This window comes from Poecilia mexicana, unplaced genomic scaffold (assembly GCF_051168715.1).
Source record: "Poecilia mexicana isolate PSO_F unplaced genomic scaffold, ASM5116871v1 scaffold_18, whole genome shotgun sequence".
NCBI classification, from domain to species: Eukaryota; Metazoa; Chordata; class Actinopteri; order Cyprinodontiformes; family Poeciliidae; genus Poecilia; species Poecilia mexicana.
This window is the reverse complement of record NW_028263387.1, coordinates 20534086-20552891: the sequence shown is the minus strand read 5'-3', so window position 1 is coordinate 20552891 and position 18806 is coordinate 20534086. Positions and strand designations below refer to the sequence as shown.

Genomic DNA, 18806 nt, shown 5'->3' with positions numbered 1-18806 from the left:
GAAGTCCCACAGGATCTTAGCTCGGTCATTCTCCACCACCTTTGGGGGTGTCCCCCATTTTGACCTCGGGGCTTCCAGTCCATATTCTGCACAGATGTTCCTGTACACTATGCCTTCCACTTGGTTATGTCGTTCCATGTACGCTTTCCCTGCCAGCATCTTGCACCCTGCTGTTATGTGCTGGACTGTCTCAGAGGCCTCCTTGCACAACCTACACCTTGGGTCTTGTCTGGTGTGGTAGATCTGAGCCTCTATTGCTCTGGTGTTTAGGGCCTGTTCCTGGGCGGCCAGGATGAGGGCCTCTGTGCTGTCCTTGAGTCCAGCTTTCTCTTCAGTTATTTGTCGGTGGTACATCCCATGTAGGGGCTTGTCCTCCCATGATGGTTCCTCCAGCACCTTGTCCTCTGTTCCCCATTGCCTGAGACATTCGCTGAGCACATCGTCCGTTGAGGCTTTGTCCTTGATGGATCGTATTTATGGATCTTGGATGTTTCATCCTGGACAGTGGCTCTCACACTCACTAGTCCTCTGCCTCCTTCCTTACGGCTCGTGTACAGTCTCAGGGTGCTGGATTTGGGGTGGAACCCTCCATGCATGGTTAGTAGCTTCCGAGTCTTAACATCCGTGGCCTTCATCTCTTCCATTGGCCAGCTAATTATTCCGGCAGGCTTCTCAGGACTTGCTTTATTCGTTGGAGGTATTTGGCTGTGGCTCCTTTCCTTGTGACCTCATCGATGTTGCCATTTGCTTGCTGTATTCCCAGGTACTTGTAACTGTGCTCTATGTCTGCTATTGTTCCTTCTGGGAGTGAAACCCCTTCTGTGCGGACGACCTTCCCTCTCTTTGTAACCATCCGGCCACACTTCTCTAGTCCGAATGACATCCCAATGTCAGTGCTGTAGATCCTGGTGGTGTGGATCAGTGAGTCGATGTCTCGCTCGCTCTTGGCGTACAGCTTGATGTCATCCATGTAGAGGAGGTGACTGATTGTGGCCCCATTCTTGAGTCGGTATCCGTAGCCAGTCTTGTTGATGATTTGGCTGAGGGGGTTCAGGCCTATGCAGAACAGCAGTGGGGACAGAGCATCTCCTTGGGATATGCCACATTTGATGGCATATACCATCAAATGTACCATATAAAGCCCCATCGAGTTTGCAATGTGCATTGCTGTTGTGGGACGCCTCCCTTTCCCATATGCCTTTCCAGTATTGTTCAGTCTCCAGCCTTGGTGGGTCTGCTCTGTTGTTAGTACCCTGCCATTGAGAGTACACTTTAGCTGGTTGGGTGGAGAAGAGCCGGTTAATCCTCCTGGCTTCATTCTCTCTTGTGTATCTCTTTAGGCGGCTGGCCAAGGCTTGGAGTCTTTGGCAGTTTCGAGTGCTTCAGGTATGGGCATCTGGCTGTACTTCTTGGGTACTGATCTTTTCATTGCACCCCTTAGGAGCTCTGACTTTTTATTTTTGCTGAGCTCTGGCTCACTTCCCTCCTTGTTATCTTGATCTTGATATAGATATATATATATATATATATATATATATATATATATATATATATATATATATATATATATATGTACCCAAGAAGATTCACATCTCACTGATGTGAATCTGGTCGCTACAACTCGTAGATAATCAGATAAACAGATGGTGATTCCCAGGTATGCCAATAATCAAGTGTCAAAAATGTGATACACACTTTTTTTCACATCAGCAAGCAGTTACTTCTTGATGTTTAACATATAATAGGGAAAAAGACTAATTTCAACATCCTTAGTGATTCTAACTCTGCCAAACATACACATGTACAAACACACAAATGCCTGTTTTAGTCATTTGCGCAAATGTACCATTCATTAATGAAAGTTAGTTGTTTATTTTATATTTGGTGAGTTGGAACCATGTCTGATTTATTTTAGTCAAAAAAAGTTATTTTATGAATATAGTTTTTGTTTGATTTGCATTTCATTTCTTATAATCACTGTAGAAAACTTGGCGTTTTAGACCCCTTGTAGCGCAATGTTGCCCTGAGGCAACAAACCCAAATCTGGTTCCGGGAGGTGTCAGGGCCCAATTTTATGATTGATATGTAATTAGGGACCAACAAGCTCCCAAAGAATGCAGGAAAATATTTCTTCCCCCCAAAAATAAAAAGTCATGCCATAGAGGGTTAATTAACACAAAGTTTTAGCCTGTTATAGCCGCAGGAGAGAAACTTGAAGTATGAATCAAACATAAACTGGAGATCCGCTTTTATTTTGAAAAGAGAATGCCATAACTTGTGCTTTCGCGCACATTAAAATCGAGTGCAGGCTGGCTTTACTGCCATTTCCGAAGAGACGGCTATCCCACTGATAGATAGGGTTTCCGATGCTGGCTGTCGGCTTCTAAACACTTCTGATAATGCTGACATTACTGTGGGAGCGCTAACGATGTCATTTAAAATATTAGTTGCCTCTGTTAGTCGCTGCTGCTCAGCTATTTTTCTCTCTGTGAAAACCCGCCTACTCCTGTCTGGGGTCCAATCAGAAATTGAAATTTTAAGTTAACTTCCGTTGCAATGAAACTCTGTAAGAGTTTGATAGTACGTGTGAGAGAGTTTGACTGTGAATGTAAGAGAGTTTGATAGTGAATGTGAGAGAGTTTGAATGTGAAATATAAGAGTTTGATAGGGAATGTGAGAGAGTTTGATAGTACGTGTAAGAGAGTTTGACTGTGAATGTGAGAGACTTTGATAGTTTGATAGTACGTGTAAGTGAGTTTGATAGCGAATGTGAGAGAGTTTGATTGCGAGTGTAAGAGAGTTTGATAGTGAATGTAAGAGAGTTTGATAGCGAATGTGAGAGAGTTTGATAGCGAATGTGAGAGAGTTTGATAGTTAATGTAAGAGAGTTTGATAGTACGTGTAAGAGAGTTTGACTGTGAATGTGAGAAAGTTTGATAGTACGTGTAAGAGAGTTTGACTGTGAGTGTAAGAGAGTTTGATAGTACGTGTAAAAGACTTTGTAAGTTTTGGCCCATGGGGCCTCTCATAGACCCGAGCTCAGAGGATGGATATGAGTGAGTGAGTGAGAGAGAGAGACAGAGAGATCACCTGCGGATGGTGAGAAGGGAATTTATTTATTTATTTATATATATATATATGAAACTTGTGTATTGAAATTTCTATGTGAAAAAAAAAAAAATATATATATATATATATATATATACAGGTGCTGGTCATAAAATTAGAATATTGTGATAAAGTTCATTATTTTCCATAATGTCATGATAAAAATTAAATTGTCATATATTTTAGATTCATTGCACACCAACTGAAATATTTCAGGTCTTTTATTGTTTTAATTTTGATGATTTTGGCAAACAGCTCATGAAAACCCAAAATCCCTGTCTCAAAAAATTAGAATATTATGAAAAGGTTCTCTGAACGAGCAATAAAAATAATCATCTGAATCAACAAAGTAACTCTAAACACCTGAAAAAGATTCCTGAGGCCTTTAAAAACTCCCAGCCTGGTTCATTACTCAAAACCGGAATCATGGGTCAGACTGCTGACCTGACTGCTGTCCAGAAGGCCATCACTGACATCCTCAAGCAAGAGGGTGAGAAACAGAAAGAAATTTCTGAACGAATCGGCTGTTTGCAGAGTGTTATATCAAGGCACCTCAGTGGGAAGTCAGTAGGAAGGAAAAAGTGTGGCAGAAAACGCTGCACAACGAGAAGAGGTGACTGGACCCTGAGGAAGATTGTGGAGAAGGGCCGATTCCAGACCAAATTAAATTTTCACCTCCATAAAACTTTTCAGCAGATGGAAGCATGAAGTGCTCCAAAATCTTCTGATAGCTGCTGCATTGATCCTGCCCTTGATAAAACCCAGTGGACCAACACCAGCAGCTGACATGGCAGCCCAGACCATCACTGACTGTGGGTACTTGACACTGGACTTCTGGCATTTTGGCATTTCCTTCTCCCCAGTCTTCCTCCAGAGTCTGGCACTTTGATTTCCGAATGACATGCAAAGTTTGCTTTCATCTGAAAAAAGTACTTTGGACCACTGAACAACAGTGGTCCAAAGTGCTGCTTCTCTGTAGCCCAGGTCAGGCGCTTCTGCCGCTGTTTCTGGTTCAAAAGTGGCTTGACCTTTGACCTGGGGAATGCGGCACCTGTAGCCCATTTCCTGCACACGCCTGTGCACAGTGGCTCTGGATGTTTCTACTCCAGACTCAGTCCACTGCTTCCCCCAAGGTCTGGAATCGGCCCTTCTCCACAATCTTCCTCAGGGTCCGGTCACCTCTTCTCGTTGTGCAGCGTTTTCTGCCACACTTTTTCCTTCCTACTGACTTCCCACTGAGGTGCCTTGATATAACACTCTGCAAACAGCCGATTCGTTCAGAAATTTCTTTCCGTTTCTCACCCTCTTGCTTGAGGATGTCAGTGATGGCCTTCTGGACAGCAGTCAGGTCAGCAATCTGACCCATGATTGCGGTTTTGAGTAATGAACCAGGCTGGGAGTTTTTAAAGGCCTCAGGAATCTTTTTCAGGTGTTTAGAGTTACTTTGTTGATTCAGATGATTATTTTTATTGCTCGTTCAGAGAACCTTTTCATAATATTCTAATTTTTTGAGACAGGGATTTTGGGTTTTCATGAGCTGTTTGCCAAAATCATCAAAATTAAAACAGTAAAAGACCTGAAATATTTCAGTTGGTGTGCAATGAATCTAAAATATATGACAATTTAATTTTTATCATGACATTATGGAAAATAATGAACTTTATCACAATATTCTAATTTTATGACCAGCACCTGTATATATATATACTTGTACACTCACACATCCTCCCTCACTCTTTTGGGTTCACCTGTATATCTTCCCAGCTTCCTCATGTCACATTCTTCCTGCCCCTCAGCCTGACTCCTGCTCCAACTACTCACACCTGCAATCGGTTACCTCATCAAGCCAGGTCCATTGTTCCCACTCTCAACCTCACAGTATTTTGTCACATTATTGGTTTTCAGTGTATAGTAGACACATTGTTTTAATTAAGGTACGCTATAAAATTATATAAAGTAACAAGATAATATTAGACTGATGAAACTATAATTTGGAACATGATTTAAATTCAAGTAAATCCATCCATCCATCCATTTTCTATACACCCTTGTCCCTTAGTGGGGTCAGGAGGGTTGCTAGTGCCTCTCCAGCTAACGTTCCAGGCGAGAGGCAGGGTCACCCTGGACAGGTCGCCAGTCTGTTGCACCAAGTAAATCCAAGATCATTTTTAATTATGTAACAAATATAAAGTTGTTCTACTAAATTCTGCACACTGTCACGCCCAGCTCAAAGGTGATGACAAAAAAGGGAGACAGACAAGCGGATCTATAGAAACAATAATTTATGTGATGACGTTCTGGGAGATCTGGCCAGCCAGTCAGAGAGAAGTGTGGGGCAATGCTGCTCGTTCAAGCACACCAGTGACTGACTAGACATCAGTATTTATCATCTGCCGGTGTGTACAATAAACAGCCCATCTACCTGCTTCCTGAAAAGAAACAAGCAGGTAGATGGGCTGCTTCCTCTACTGGACAGGAGGAGATCGTCACAACACTTTTTAACAAAAAAAGGAATAAAGATTGTTGGAAATTCACAAGATATAATTTAAGAAACATGTCACAAACTAGATTTCCTCTTTTATTATTTATGAAAGATAATTCCTTTAAACCAAAGATAATGCCTTAAGCAGATTTCCATTTGTTTGCAGAAGAAAGGAGCATCAACTGCTATGACATTTAGTTTATTTAGTTGAAAAACAAAACATTTAACATAATTAGCACAACACAACACATCAAATCAGCACAGTACTCAAGATGGATTTTACAAAAAGCAAGCTATGTAAAAACTTTGAATTGAGTTGAACTGAAATTTTCTGTTACATTTGAGAATAAATGCTGAGGATAAAAACTCAGATACAACAGGATGAAGTCAGACATATGGTAGAATAATTTGATGAAGAGCTATAAGCAAAACTCAAACATGAACAACACAAACACAAATAAACCACAGAGCTTAAATCAATGGTCTCAAACTCCAATCCTCAAGGCATTTTTCTGCTTCAGCAGAACTGGCTACAATATTAGCTAATTAGCAGAGCTTGACTGCATGCTAGTGAGGACCTTTAGTCATTTAATTCCAGTGTGTATGACAAAGGACACTTCTAAACGTTGCAGGACACCAACCCTCCAGGACTGGAGTTTGAGACCATGTGGAGATGTTGGAGGAAGTTGAGATTGGTGAAAAAGAAACCTGATGAGCAAAATCAAAACAATGAAAGGCAGATGTACAAAGTTAAGGAGCTGAAGAGGAAAAGCAATATAAACAATACACAAAATGGAATAATTAATAACATCAGAAGACCATCAAGGTTATTAAGAAAACAGATTAATATCAGAGATAAACTCAACATAAGACACAGAAATAGACATTGGTAAACCCCAAATCCTTATGATTGTGACAAGATGATACTAAAGGAAAGAAAAAAAAAAGAAAATTAATGCAAACAAAAACACTATATCTGAAAATGACTGATGTCATAAGGACTGTTGAAATGAAATATGTCAGTCACACATAAGAAACGTGTGTGTATATATAGAGGCTCAGATCTACCACACCAGACAAGACCCAAGGTGTAGGTTGTGCAAGGAGGCCTCTGAGACAGTCCAGCACATAACAGCAGGGTGCAAGATGCTGGCAGGGAAAGCGTACATGGAACGACATAACCAAGTGGCGGGCATAGAGTACAAGAACATCTGTGGAGAATATGGACTGGAAGCCCCGAGGTCAAAATGGGGGACACCCCCAAAGGTGGTGGAGAATGACCGAGCTAAGATCCTGTGGGACTTCCAGATCCAGACAGACAAGATGGTAATGGCGAACCAACCGGACATTGTGGTGGTGGATAAAGAACAGAGGAAAGCCGTTGTGGTGGATGTAGCAATACCAAGTGACCACAACATCAGGAAAAAGGAGCACAAGAAACTGGAGAAATACCAGGGCCTAAGAGAGGAACTGGAAAAGGCCTGGAAGGTGAAGACCACAGTTTTTTATTTTTTATTTTTTTTTATTCCTTTATTTAACCAGGTAAACCCCATTGAGATCTAGATCTCATTTTCAAGGGGGACCTGGGCAGAGGTCTGCAGTACATAGTAACCTGGTTACAAAACAAAATTGATTAATACATATACACAATTATAAAACAGAATAAAACAATTTAAAAACAGTGACACTGTTTAAAAGATTCTCGTTGCCTGTTTTTAAGAATCGCTCGAAATAAATCCAGTGAAATCAATTCTGACATCTTGATTTCAGACTGAAGCTGATTCCAGGCTGAAGGAGCCATCACACTGAAAGCTTGCTTTCCTTTTTCAGTTCGGCAGTGTGGAACATGCAGAAGAAAAATGTTGTTGGAACGTAAAGAATGGGAACTAACAGATCTATGTAAAAGAGAGTTTAAATATGCTGGAGCCAATCCGAGTAGAGATTTATAGATCAGGATCATCAAGTGATTGTTTCTCCGTACGCTTAAAGGAGGCCATTCAGCTTCTGCATACAGCTTACAATGATGTATGAAACGTCTGCTACCAGTTACAAACCTCAAAGCACAATGATAAACAGTATTTAATGACTGAAGGCATTTAGTCGAAGCATTCATATATAAAACATCACCATAATCCAGGAGTGGCAGGAATGTTGCAGCTACCAATTTACTTCTAGCTTTAAGTGAAAAACAAGAACCATTTCGGTAATAAAACCCAATCTTCATTTTCAGTGTTCGTAGCAAATTTGCTATGTGATTTTTAAAAGAAAGTTCTTTATCTAAAATGAAGCCCAAATATTTATAAGTACTGACAGTGGTGCCTGTGGTCATCGGGGCCCTCGGGGCAGTCACCCCCAAACTGGAGCAGTGGCTCAAACAGATCCCAGGAACAACATCAGGCATCTCAGTCCAGAAATGTGCAGTTCCAGGCACGGCCAAGATACTGGAGGAGAACCTGAAGCTCCCAGGCCTCTGGTAGAGGACCCGAGCTCAGAGGATGAAAGAGAGAGAGAGAGAGAGAGAGAGAGAGAGAGAGAGAGAGAGAGAGAGAGAGAGAGAGACCACCCGTGGAGGGTGAGAAGGGAATTTATATATATATGTCACACAGTGGAAATTTGTTTTTACTTTTTAAGTGTGGTTTTTATTGAGTGTTTTCGCTGCATGTTTTGTTTTTTTATTCACTGTGGACTCCGAGAACTAATAGCTGATTCCAGTCACCTGCGTGGGGTGGGCGTGCCTGTAGGCAGCATACCTGGAACCTGCAAGACGCTGGCAGTGGCTTTTAAAAGGCAGAGGAATTCGCGTTGAGAAGTGAAGAAAAAGGGGAATCCAGGAAGGTTCGTGACGGAGGACTGCGACCCCGAACGAGCCAGTGGTTGACAGCAGAGGATACAATCAGTGGGAACGACGTGTCGGACCGTCAGCGGGCAGAGGGGGAACTCTGCCCTGGTCAGTAAGTAACGTTTCCACTGATTGTCCTCAGGGACCCTCGCTGGGACAGATAAAACATCCACTGTTCAGCGATCGCTCTTCTGGCCAGGTGTTTTTGTCCCTAACAGGACGCCAGCGGGCGGAGCAAGACTGGCTGGAACGACCACAGGAGGCGGTGGCGCTGGGGCTGTGACTACAGGCTGGACGGAGCGCAGGATTCGCCGTCCTCACTGGATTTTGTGGATGTTGGCCCTCTTGGACGATTTTAGTTTGTTCTGATTTGGACATTTTAATATTTTTTTATTGTTATTTTATGCAAACAAGAAAACGAAGCATTTTATTCCGTTGGGGAATAAAAAAAGAGCTAACTAACTGAATTGTCCTCCCTTGGTGTTGTGTTACTGTTTCCCTCCTTGTTGTCTGAGAACCCGGGGCTATCAGCTGACGTTAAGCTGGGCTCTGACATAAATTGGCGTTGTAGGCAGGACGACAAGCTCGGGAACAGTGTTCAGCACCTAAGGTGTAGATTTAAAGAAAAAAAAAATGATGATGCCGATGTATCCTGGTGCTCCTTGGGTACCAAAATATAAGGGTTCAGACTCTGATGTCTCCTATGGAGATTGGAAAGAACAAATACAAGGGCTATTAAATGCTCAAGAAATAGCTGAGGCTCGGAAAGTAGATATCTTAGTTGGAGCCCTGGGTGGTGAAGCTAAGCGTCAGGTTGGGGTACTAGAAGAACAGAGGGACCAGGTTAGAAAAATTTTCACATATTTAGACTCTTTATATGGTGACAATATTCCTACAGCAGTGTTGAGGGCACAGTTTTTTAGCTGTATTCAAAAACCCAGTGAGTCTGTAAAGTCCTTCACTTTGCGACTCAGGGAGCTGTTTTGCAGGCTGCAGCAGCGTGATCCCATTCATGCACCCACCGAAGGGAGCCTTCAGGAGCAGATGCTGTTGGGTTTATGTGAGGGTCCCCTGTCACAAACTCTGCGAGCTTATGTGCGTCACCATCCAGGAGAAGATTTTGCAGCAGTACATCAGGAGGCACTGCACTTGGAGGAGGAACAGCTGGGACACCAGGGCCTGCAAACTACCTGTTTTACAGTGGGCGAGTCTAGATCTAGTAGACCACAATTTGAATTAGACTGGAAAGAAAAACTTAAAAAAGAGATTACGGAGGATGTTAAACTTCAAATGAGAGATCTTGTGAAAGATGTCGTAAGCGAAATTAAACCTCTTTTGCAACAGCAAAGTTCAGCTAATTCAGCCCCTAGTGAGCAAAGATTTAAACCAAAGCGACCTGGGTACATGAACCGCTGGACTAAAGATGGTGAACCCATATGCCATCACTGTAAGCAAGTCGGACATATTGCTAGGTTTTGCCAAAATACACCAGATCAGCCGCCTTTAAACTAATACACCCTGCTGCTGAGGCCCAGGCAGTGGGGACGGGATGCATGTTAAATAAACAGGGGGCCATCACATCTTTTGTTGGAGAATGTCCTCTTATAGAAGTGTGTATGGGGGGAGTCAAAATGACTGGATTATTGGACACTGGCTCTCAGGTTACACTGGTGCAACAACAGGTGATGGATCACCATTTTCCAGAAGTGGACAGAACTGATGCACCTTTGGTTTTTGCCCTAAAAGCTGCAAATGGTCTGGACATACCATATTCAGGCTATGCTGTCATGGACTTTGAAGTTGAAGGGGTGAAAATACCAGATAAAGGGGTTGTGGTTGTGAGAAACGATTGTTCAACACATCCTTTGATAATAGGGATGAACGTCATCAGTGCGTGCTGGAATGATGTTTTTATCAGAGAAAAATCTTTTTCCCCCCAGAAGCTGAAATCCCATAGGGCTTGGAAAGAGGCTTTTGCTGTTTGCCAACAGGCTGCCACCACAAAGACTGATGGGTTTCTGGGTTATGTCCGTTCTGCTGGTCACAGAGGAGTCCGGGTGCCCCCAAACTGTGAAGTTATGGTTTGGGGACGAACATCCAAAGGCAAGAGTCCAGCTGAACGAGTGGTGCTGGTGGAAGCTTTGCCTGATGCCGAACCTTGGGGAGTGGCGAGGACTTTGTCTATAGTTAAAAGGGGACGGGTCCCCATCAGAGTCTGTAACCCCTATCCCTACGAAGTAACCATTGGACGTTATCAGAAACTAGGACAGCTGTACCAGGTGGACGAGTCTGATGTCCAGGGAGCCAACGACCTTACCCTGACGATGAGTTCAGATGGTGTGGTGGAAGTTGCTGTGGTGGAGACAGCTGGGATGGAGGAGCCTACAATACCAAAAGCGGAGGTGAGCAAACTACTTAACTGTAAGAGCTTGACCCCACAACAGGAAGCAGAGCTGCAGGCCTTACTTCAGAGATGGCAGAAGGTGTTTGCTGTGAATGAAGAGGATCATGGAAGAACTGATCTGGTCAAACATCAAATTCACACAGGTGACGCACCACCGATTAAACAAAAGTATCGTCCCCTACCACCACTGATGTATAAAGAGATTAAGTCTCTTCTTACAGACATGTTGGAAAAAGGCATAATTCGGGAGAGTAGTAGTCCTTGGGCCTCCCCGATTGTCTTGGTGAGGAAGAAGGATGGTAGCTGGTGTTTCTGTGTGGATTACAGGAAGCTTAACGCATAAAGATGCTTTTCCCCTTCCTCGAATTGAAGAGACTCTGACATGCCTGACCAAAGCACAGTGGTTCTCCACCCTAGATCTTGCCAGTGGATATTGGCAGGTGGAAATGGATAGTAGAGATCGGGAGAAAACCGCCTTTACTACTCCATTAGGCCTATTTGAGTTTGATCGGATGCCGTTTGGGCTTTGTAATGCCCCAGCCACATTCCAGCTGCAGCGGTGCTTAAGTAATCACCTGTCTGAATCTGTGTTGGTGTATCTGGATGATATAATAATCTACTCACCTGATTTTTCTACCCATCTTCAGCAACTGGAGAGTGTTTTCCAGAAGCTGTGGCAACATGGGTTGAAGCTGCGGTTGGATAAGTGCAAGCTGTTCCAGCAACAAGTGAAGTTCCTTGGACATCTGGTTGACCAAGAGGGGGTGAAACCAGACCCAGAGAAAATCCAGGCAGTCCAGGATTGGCCCGTTCCATCTACCATCCGCCAGGTCAGAGCCTTCCTGGGGATTGCAGGTTACTATAGACGCTTCGTCCCAGGATTTTCTAAATTGGCTCGACCTTTAAATGCCCTTTTAAATGGAAGTTCTAACCGCTCATCAAATACACAGGTCCAGTGGTCCACGGAATGCCAGGAAGCATTTGAACGTCTGAAGCACGCCCTGATTGAACCCCCCGTTTTGGCCTATGCAGATTTTTCAAAACCATTTGTGCTCTATACTGATGCTAGCAACCACGGCTTGGGTGCTGTGTTGGCCCAAGTACAAGATGGGCAAGAACACGTGATTGCATATGCCAGCAGGAGTTTACACCCAACAGAGCAGAACGACAAGAATTACAGCTCTTTTAAATTGGAACTTTTAGCCCTTAAATGGGCAATTACAGAAAAGTTTAAAGACTACTTGGCGGGGGCGAAGTTTGTTGTATTTACAGACAATAATCCAGTAGCCCACCTCCAAAATGCCCGCTTGGGGGCAACAGAGCAACGTTGGGTGGCACAGCTGGCTTCATTTGATTTTGAGGTGAAATACAGAGCTGGAAAAGAAAATGCTAACGCCGATGCTCTCTCCAGGTTTCCAGCAGGTTGTCGAACAGCCCAAGTAACCACTGAGATTACTCCTCCAGGAGATCTACAAGAACTTCAGCTCCACAGGGATGACTGGAAGGGGGCTCAAGAACAAGATGCTGGACTGCAGATGTTGAGAACCTACATGAAACGGGGAGCCCTCCCTGATGCCCCAACCAGGAAAGCACTGCCTGAGTCGGTGCAGAAGTGGCTAAAACAGTGGAGGCGGTTCCAACTTCGGGACGGAATGCTGTGCAGAGAGGTGATGGACGCAAGGACACACGAAATCTACTTTCAGATCCTATGTCCCACAGAAAGACGCAAGGAGGTGTGGCAGAGGTACCACGAGGCAGCTGCTCATGCTGGGGTGGAGAAGACTCTGTCCAGGATATGTCGCTTCTTCTATTGGCCCTGTATGGAAGGTGAGGTGCAGGAATTCCAGCTGGGTTGCGTGTCTGTAGCCTGCGAAATAGAGGGGCACCTAGAGCTCCTCTACATCCTATTAAAGTGTCTTATCCTTTGGAGGTTGTAGCTTTAGACTTCCTTACTTTAGGGAGGCCCACAGACAGGTATCAGAAAATTCTGGTCATGACAGATCTTTTCACCCACTATGCGTGGGCAGTGCCCACGAAGGATCAAACTGCACAGACTGCAGTGCATGCCCTATGGGCTCATGTGATCCAAACATTTGGCTGCCCTGCTAGGCTGCATTCAGATAGAGGAGCGAGTTTTGAGTCGGCCTTGATGTATCAGTTATGCCGGTGTTATGGTATTACAAAAAGTAAAACTACACCATATCATCCTGCTGGGAATGGTGGGGTCGAGCGGTTGAATCAGACTCTGTTGCATATGCTTCGTACACTCGAGGCTGAGAAACAACAGAGGTGGCCAGAATTCCTCCCAGAACTGCTACAAGCATACAATAACACTGTCCATGGTGCTACAAGTTATGCACCATCCTATCTAATGTTTGGGAGACATCTGAGACAGCCAGTGGATGTGAACCTGGGTGTTGACCCAGAGCCCCTCTGTCATGACCTGAAGGGGTGGGTTAGGGATCATTATCAAAAGTTATCTTTTGCTTACGAAATGACAAGGAAGAACAAGAATAGTGCAGCCACCCAAAATAAAAGGGTTTATGACAAAAGGGCTCAAGCCCTGCTGTTAGTCCCAGGGGAAAGGGTGTGGGTAAAAGACCGGGACAGACAGGGCCAGGGAAAGCTCCATCCAGGTTGGAGTCCTGAACCACATGTGGTATTGGAACGTGTGGGTGACACGGGTGTGGTTTATAGGGTACGTCCAGAAAAGGGAGGGAGGGAAAAGGTTCTTCATCGGAACGCATTAAAGTTGTGCATTACCCCTGCAACGGATAACTATTCACCTGCTCCAGAAGACAACCAGGAGGTGCAGACCCTGGTTGAACCGCCATTTTATTGTGTTGTTCCTAATGTTCCAGCTCTGCAGCATGGATTACCTGACCTGCGGCGCTCGACAAGGTCGAACTTTGGCCAGCCCCCTGCACGGTATAGACTTTGAATAGTGTGCCAGGGACTGGCACAGTTAAAATATGGGGAGATGTCACACAGTGGAAATTTGTTTTTACTTTTTAAGTGTGGTTTTTATTGAGTGTTTTCGCTGCATGTTTTGTTTTTTTATTCATTGTGGACTCCGAGAACTAATAGCTGATTCCAGTCACCTGCGTGGGGTGGGCGTGCCTGTAGGCAGCATACCTGGAACCTGCAAGACGCTGGCAGTGGCTTTTAAAAGGCAGAGGAATTCGCGTTGAGAAGTGAAGAAAAAGGGGAATCCAGGAAGGTTCGTGACGGAGGACTGCGACCCCGAACGAGCCAGTGGTTGACAGCAGAGGATACAATCAGTGGGAACGACGTGTCGGACCGTCAGCGGGCAGAGGGGGAACTCTGCCCTGGTCAGTAAGTAACGTTTCCACTGATTGTCCTCAGGGACCCTCGCTGGGACAGATAAAACATCCGCTGTTCAGCGATCGCTCTTCTGGCCAGGTGTTTTTGTCCCTAACAGGACGCCAGCGGGCGGCGCTTTACGCGGAGCAACTAGAGTGGCTGGAACGACCACAGGAGGCGGTGGCGCTGGGGCTGTGACTACAGGCTGGACGGAGCGCAGGATTCGCCGTCCTCACTGGATTTTGTGGATGTTGGCCCTCTTGGACGATTTTAGTTTGTTCTGATTTGGACATTTTAATATTTTTTTATTGTTGTTTTATGCAAACAAGAAAACGAAGCATTTTATTCCGTTGGGGAATAAAAAAAGAGCTAACTAACTGAATTGTCCTCCCTTGGTGTTGTGTTACTGTTTCCCTCCTTGTCTGAGAACCCGGGGCTATCAGCTGACGTTAAGCTGGGCTCTGACATATATATATATATATATATATATATATATATATATATATATATATATATATATATATATATATATATATATATATACACACTCCTGATCAAAATCTTAAGACCAAGATCTTAAGTCAAAAAATTGCTAGAATTTGCGTTTTGCACTATTGGATCTTAAGAAGGTTCTAAGCAGAGCTTCACAATATTAAAGGAAAAAAATCAGTGCAAGAGACAAGAACTTTTGAGCAGGGAATTTTCTGAAAACTGCATTTACACTCAAACATTTTTTTTCAGCTGATCAAAAGTTTAAGACCATAGTCTTTAAAAACCAAAAGCTGTGCAAAAATCTGGATTCTGTCAAGTCTTTACACTGTCAAGACCTCCTGATGGCAAAAGCAAAAAAGCTCACTGACTTGGAACATGGTAGGATTGTTGAGCTGCATAAGCAAGGCCTCTCATAACGTGCCATCGCTGCTGAAGTTGGACACAGTAAGACAGTCATTTTGCATTTTTTTAAATGATCCTGAGGGTTATGGAACAAAAAAGTCAAGTGGTAGACCCAAAAGAATTTCACCAGCACTGAGCTGCAGGATCTGATAGGCTGTCCATCAAGACACGGGACGATCCTCTACCCAAATTAAGGCCATTACTGGTGCTGACTGCAGCCCAATAACCATCAGACAGCATCTGCAAGAGAAGGGCTTCAGAAACAAAAAAAACGTCTTCAAAGGCCATGTCTTCTTCAACGCCACAAAATTGCCCGTTTGGACTTTGCAAGGGTGCACCGAACATGGGACATTGAAAGGTGGAAGAAAGTTGTCTTCTCTGATGAGAAAAAATTTAACCTTGATGGTCCTGATGGCTTCCAATGTTACTGGCATGACAAGGAGATCCCACCTGAGATGTTTTCTACACGGCACAGTGGTGGGGGCGCCATCATGATTTGGGGTGTGTTTTCCTTCAATGGAACAATGGAGCTTCAGGTTGTGCAGGGGTGTCTAACAGCAGCTGGCTATGAGGAGACGTTGCAGCGGCATCCCTCATGACTGAGGGCCTTCGTCTGTGTGGTAATGATTGGGTTTTTCAACAGGACAATGCTGCAATTCACAATGCCCGCCTGACAAAGGAGTTCTTCCAAGAGAATAACATCACTCTTTTGGACCATCCTGCATGTTCCCCGGATCTAAACCCAATTGAGAACATTTGGGGATGGATGGCAAGGGAAGCTTACAAAAATGGACATCAGTTCCAGACAGTGGATGCCCTTCGTGAAGCTATCTTCAACACTTGGAGCAACATTCCCACTAGCCTCCTGGAAACACTGGCATCAAGCCTAAACGATTGTTTGAAGTCATCAACAAGAATGGTGGAGCTACTCATTACTGAGTCCTTTTTTTGACACTTTGATTTCTGTTTTCGGGGTTTGGTTTTTTTTTTTAGCTATGGTCTTAAACGTTTGATCAGCTGAAAAAAATCATGTTTGAGTGTAAATGCAGTTTTCAATTAATTCCCCACTCAAAAGTTTTTGTCTCTTACGCTTGTCATGTTGAGGTCTAACTTCCTAACCCACATGCAGAACAACACCAGAGGCCGAGAATGATTTAAGAGATTTATTACAACAAAGGGGAAAAAACAGGTAAACAATCCGGGAGCGTTTGGGACTGGATCTCAGGTCAGCTATGGAAGAAACAGACGGTAAGTTTGGGGTCGTGGAAATTTGGAGATGGCGCTGGCTGAGAGCTTACCTCCGATCGGGAGGAGAAAGGACTGGGGGGTAAAACCTGGGAAATCCGGAGTCTGTTTGAGGCGCGGAGGACTGCGGGCTGCGGTGGCGTTGGAGGACGGACAGGTAAGTCTGGAAGCCTGAACTGTTCTGCCAGAAGCAAGGCTGCCGATCTGTAGGTCCGGAAGGGTCCTGGGCTGGATCTGTTTTCAGCACGTCACAGGACAATCCGCTGTAAGAGGTCAGAGACACAAGTGGATCAGAATCTTGGAAGCAAACAAGAAGAGTTGCGCTGAAGTGAGCCTGTACCATAACTGGCTAACAATCTGGCAGGGAAGTGACAGCAGCCTCCTCCAGTTATACAGCTCCTGATGGCAGAACGGTTTCAGGTGCGTAGGTCAGGAGACGCCCTCAGATGGAACAAAGCCTCCAGCGCCCTCTGGTGGATGAACAGCTCCAGATCCCAACAACGCTGATTTCTTCTTTTAACATTGTGAAGCTCTACTTAGAACCTTCTTAAGATCCAATAGTGCAAAATGCAAATTCTTGCAGTTTTTTAACTGGTCTTAAGATTTTGATCAGGAGTGTGTGTGTATATATATATATATATATATATATATATATATATATATATATATATACACACACATCTTCTGTACACACTCTTCCCAAATGGAGTCGTGAGGGTTGCTATTGTCTATCTCCAGCTAACGTTTCGGGCGAGAGGCAGGGTCACCCTGGACAGGTTGCCAGTCTGTCGCAGGGCAACACAGAGACAGACAGGACAAAATTATAAAATTATAAATGATCAATAATAAAAAAATTAGGAGCTATAGTAAAGTAAGCCGAAGCAACTACTTTTGTCTTCAGTGGAAGCAGATTTGTTCAATGTGTAAAATAGAGGGGTTTTCAAAAAAAAAGTCAATAGTAAAATACTCTAAATACAAAAACCAATTATGTTCAAACAACTACTATGTATTACGATTTCATTTGATGTTGAATGCCATCTTCGGACTCTCCTCTGCTTGTTCTTCTGTGATTCTCTTCCAAGCATCAGGAATGTCAGCAGGCTGTGCATCATATGCTTCAGCAAATTCCTTGTTGTATTTGGCCATCACATATTTCCAATAATCTGATGACTCAAGGCTCACATCTGGAGGAATCTTCCAGTCTGGGTAAATCTCCCTATATTCTTTGTAAGGATGCCATTCATCCTTTGTGGCACTGGAGCAAAAACTTCTGTCACTGATAACAGCAGAAGAGCACACGTCAATTGTGAGTTTTTTTGACTCATCCCACCTGAACTGACCTAAACCCTTTGGTCAATGCAGAGAAGCAAAATGTTCAGGGTGGGCTTCTCCACCTGCATCACAGGATATTTTGCAGAATGGACACTGTTTGCCACAACCAATCACTCTCGAGAAAAGTTTATTCTCTGGATTTACATAGAGATGTGAGAGTTTTGTGTCAAACTCTGTGTTTTTAAACTTCTGTCTAAGAGCTTCTGTCATTTCCTCCACACACTCTTTGAGCCAGTGAGCAAACTGTTCCTAGTCAGCATTGTTCAGAACCATGAAGGCATCAAGAGCATTCTGGGAAATGACCAGTTTATCACCAAGTTCCTTGCAGATATTTTCAACAAATGTCCTCAGACTGTCAGACTGTTCTGCTTTTGCCTTTTTTATGGCAGCATTTATGTGGTCGATGCATGACTTAAGATGTTTGTCCTCAAACTCATAAACTGTAGACCTAGAGGAGAAACTCTCCCTAATTCTATCAGATATCCATGATTTTAGGAAGAAAAACCAAATACAACAGGATGAAGCAAGGGTGTAAGTTTGTGTTGCAAGTCGGTGGGGACGGATTGTGGGGAAGAGGAGGAAGTGGGGCCACAGGGTGACTGATAGTTATATGACCTGAATGTCTCTCTTATACTCAGAATAAGAACAAAACTTAAATGTGATTCCCATACAGTCTTATTCAATAAATTAGGATATACGTCCTATAATTACTGGAGCCCTGCAATAAAATTTCGCTTAATATATTGTAACCTCTTTTGAGGGCTCAATAAAAACACACACAGGGTCGGATAGCCAGAACATTCACACTTTAATGGCAGAACACACAGGTCTTTTCACTCGGACAGATAGCCTTTTCGCTCACAGTTCCCCCTCTTCTCTGCCGCTAAGCCTCATGGGAAAAATACATAACAACATAACAGCACCCTTTAACCGCTACAGTATATATATTTTAAGTGTACAACTGAATGACAATAAAGTCTGTATGTCTATGAGGCTTGTCATATTAATAGTACCTTTTGAAAATAAGCTTTCAGCAGGTACTAAGCATACAAAGATATATAAAGATGCTAAAACATCAGTCATCTAATTAATCTATGTAACGTCTTTCATTTGGTGATGGAATTACTAAAAAATAAATTTTTGAACCTGTAAGTTTCATTTTTTTCCCGTTTGCATCC

The 18806-nt window shown here is 43.7% G+C and overlaps 1 long non-coding RNA gene and 1 pseudogene across 1 annotated transcript; both read right to left on the bottom strand.

Moving 5' to 3' along the window:
* Positions 1 to 16149: 16149 nt before the first annotated feature.
* Positions 16150 to 16737, bottom strand: LOC148154159 (uncharacterized). Its single transcript, XR_015766134.1, has 3 exons — positions 16637 to 16737; positions 16350 to 16559; positions 16150 to 16281 (listed from the first exon to the last, which is right to left on the bottom strand). It is a non-coding gene; the product is annotated as an uncharacterized LOC148154159 (long non-coding RNA).
* A 576-nt stretch (positions 16738 to 17313) lies between these two features.
* Positions 17314 to 18522, bottom strand: LOC148154158 (interferon-induced very large GTPase 1-like; annotated as a pseudogene).
* Positions 18523 to 18806: the final 284 nt, after the last annotated feature.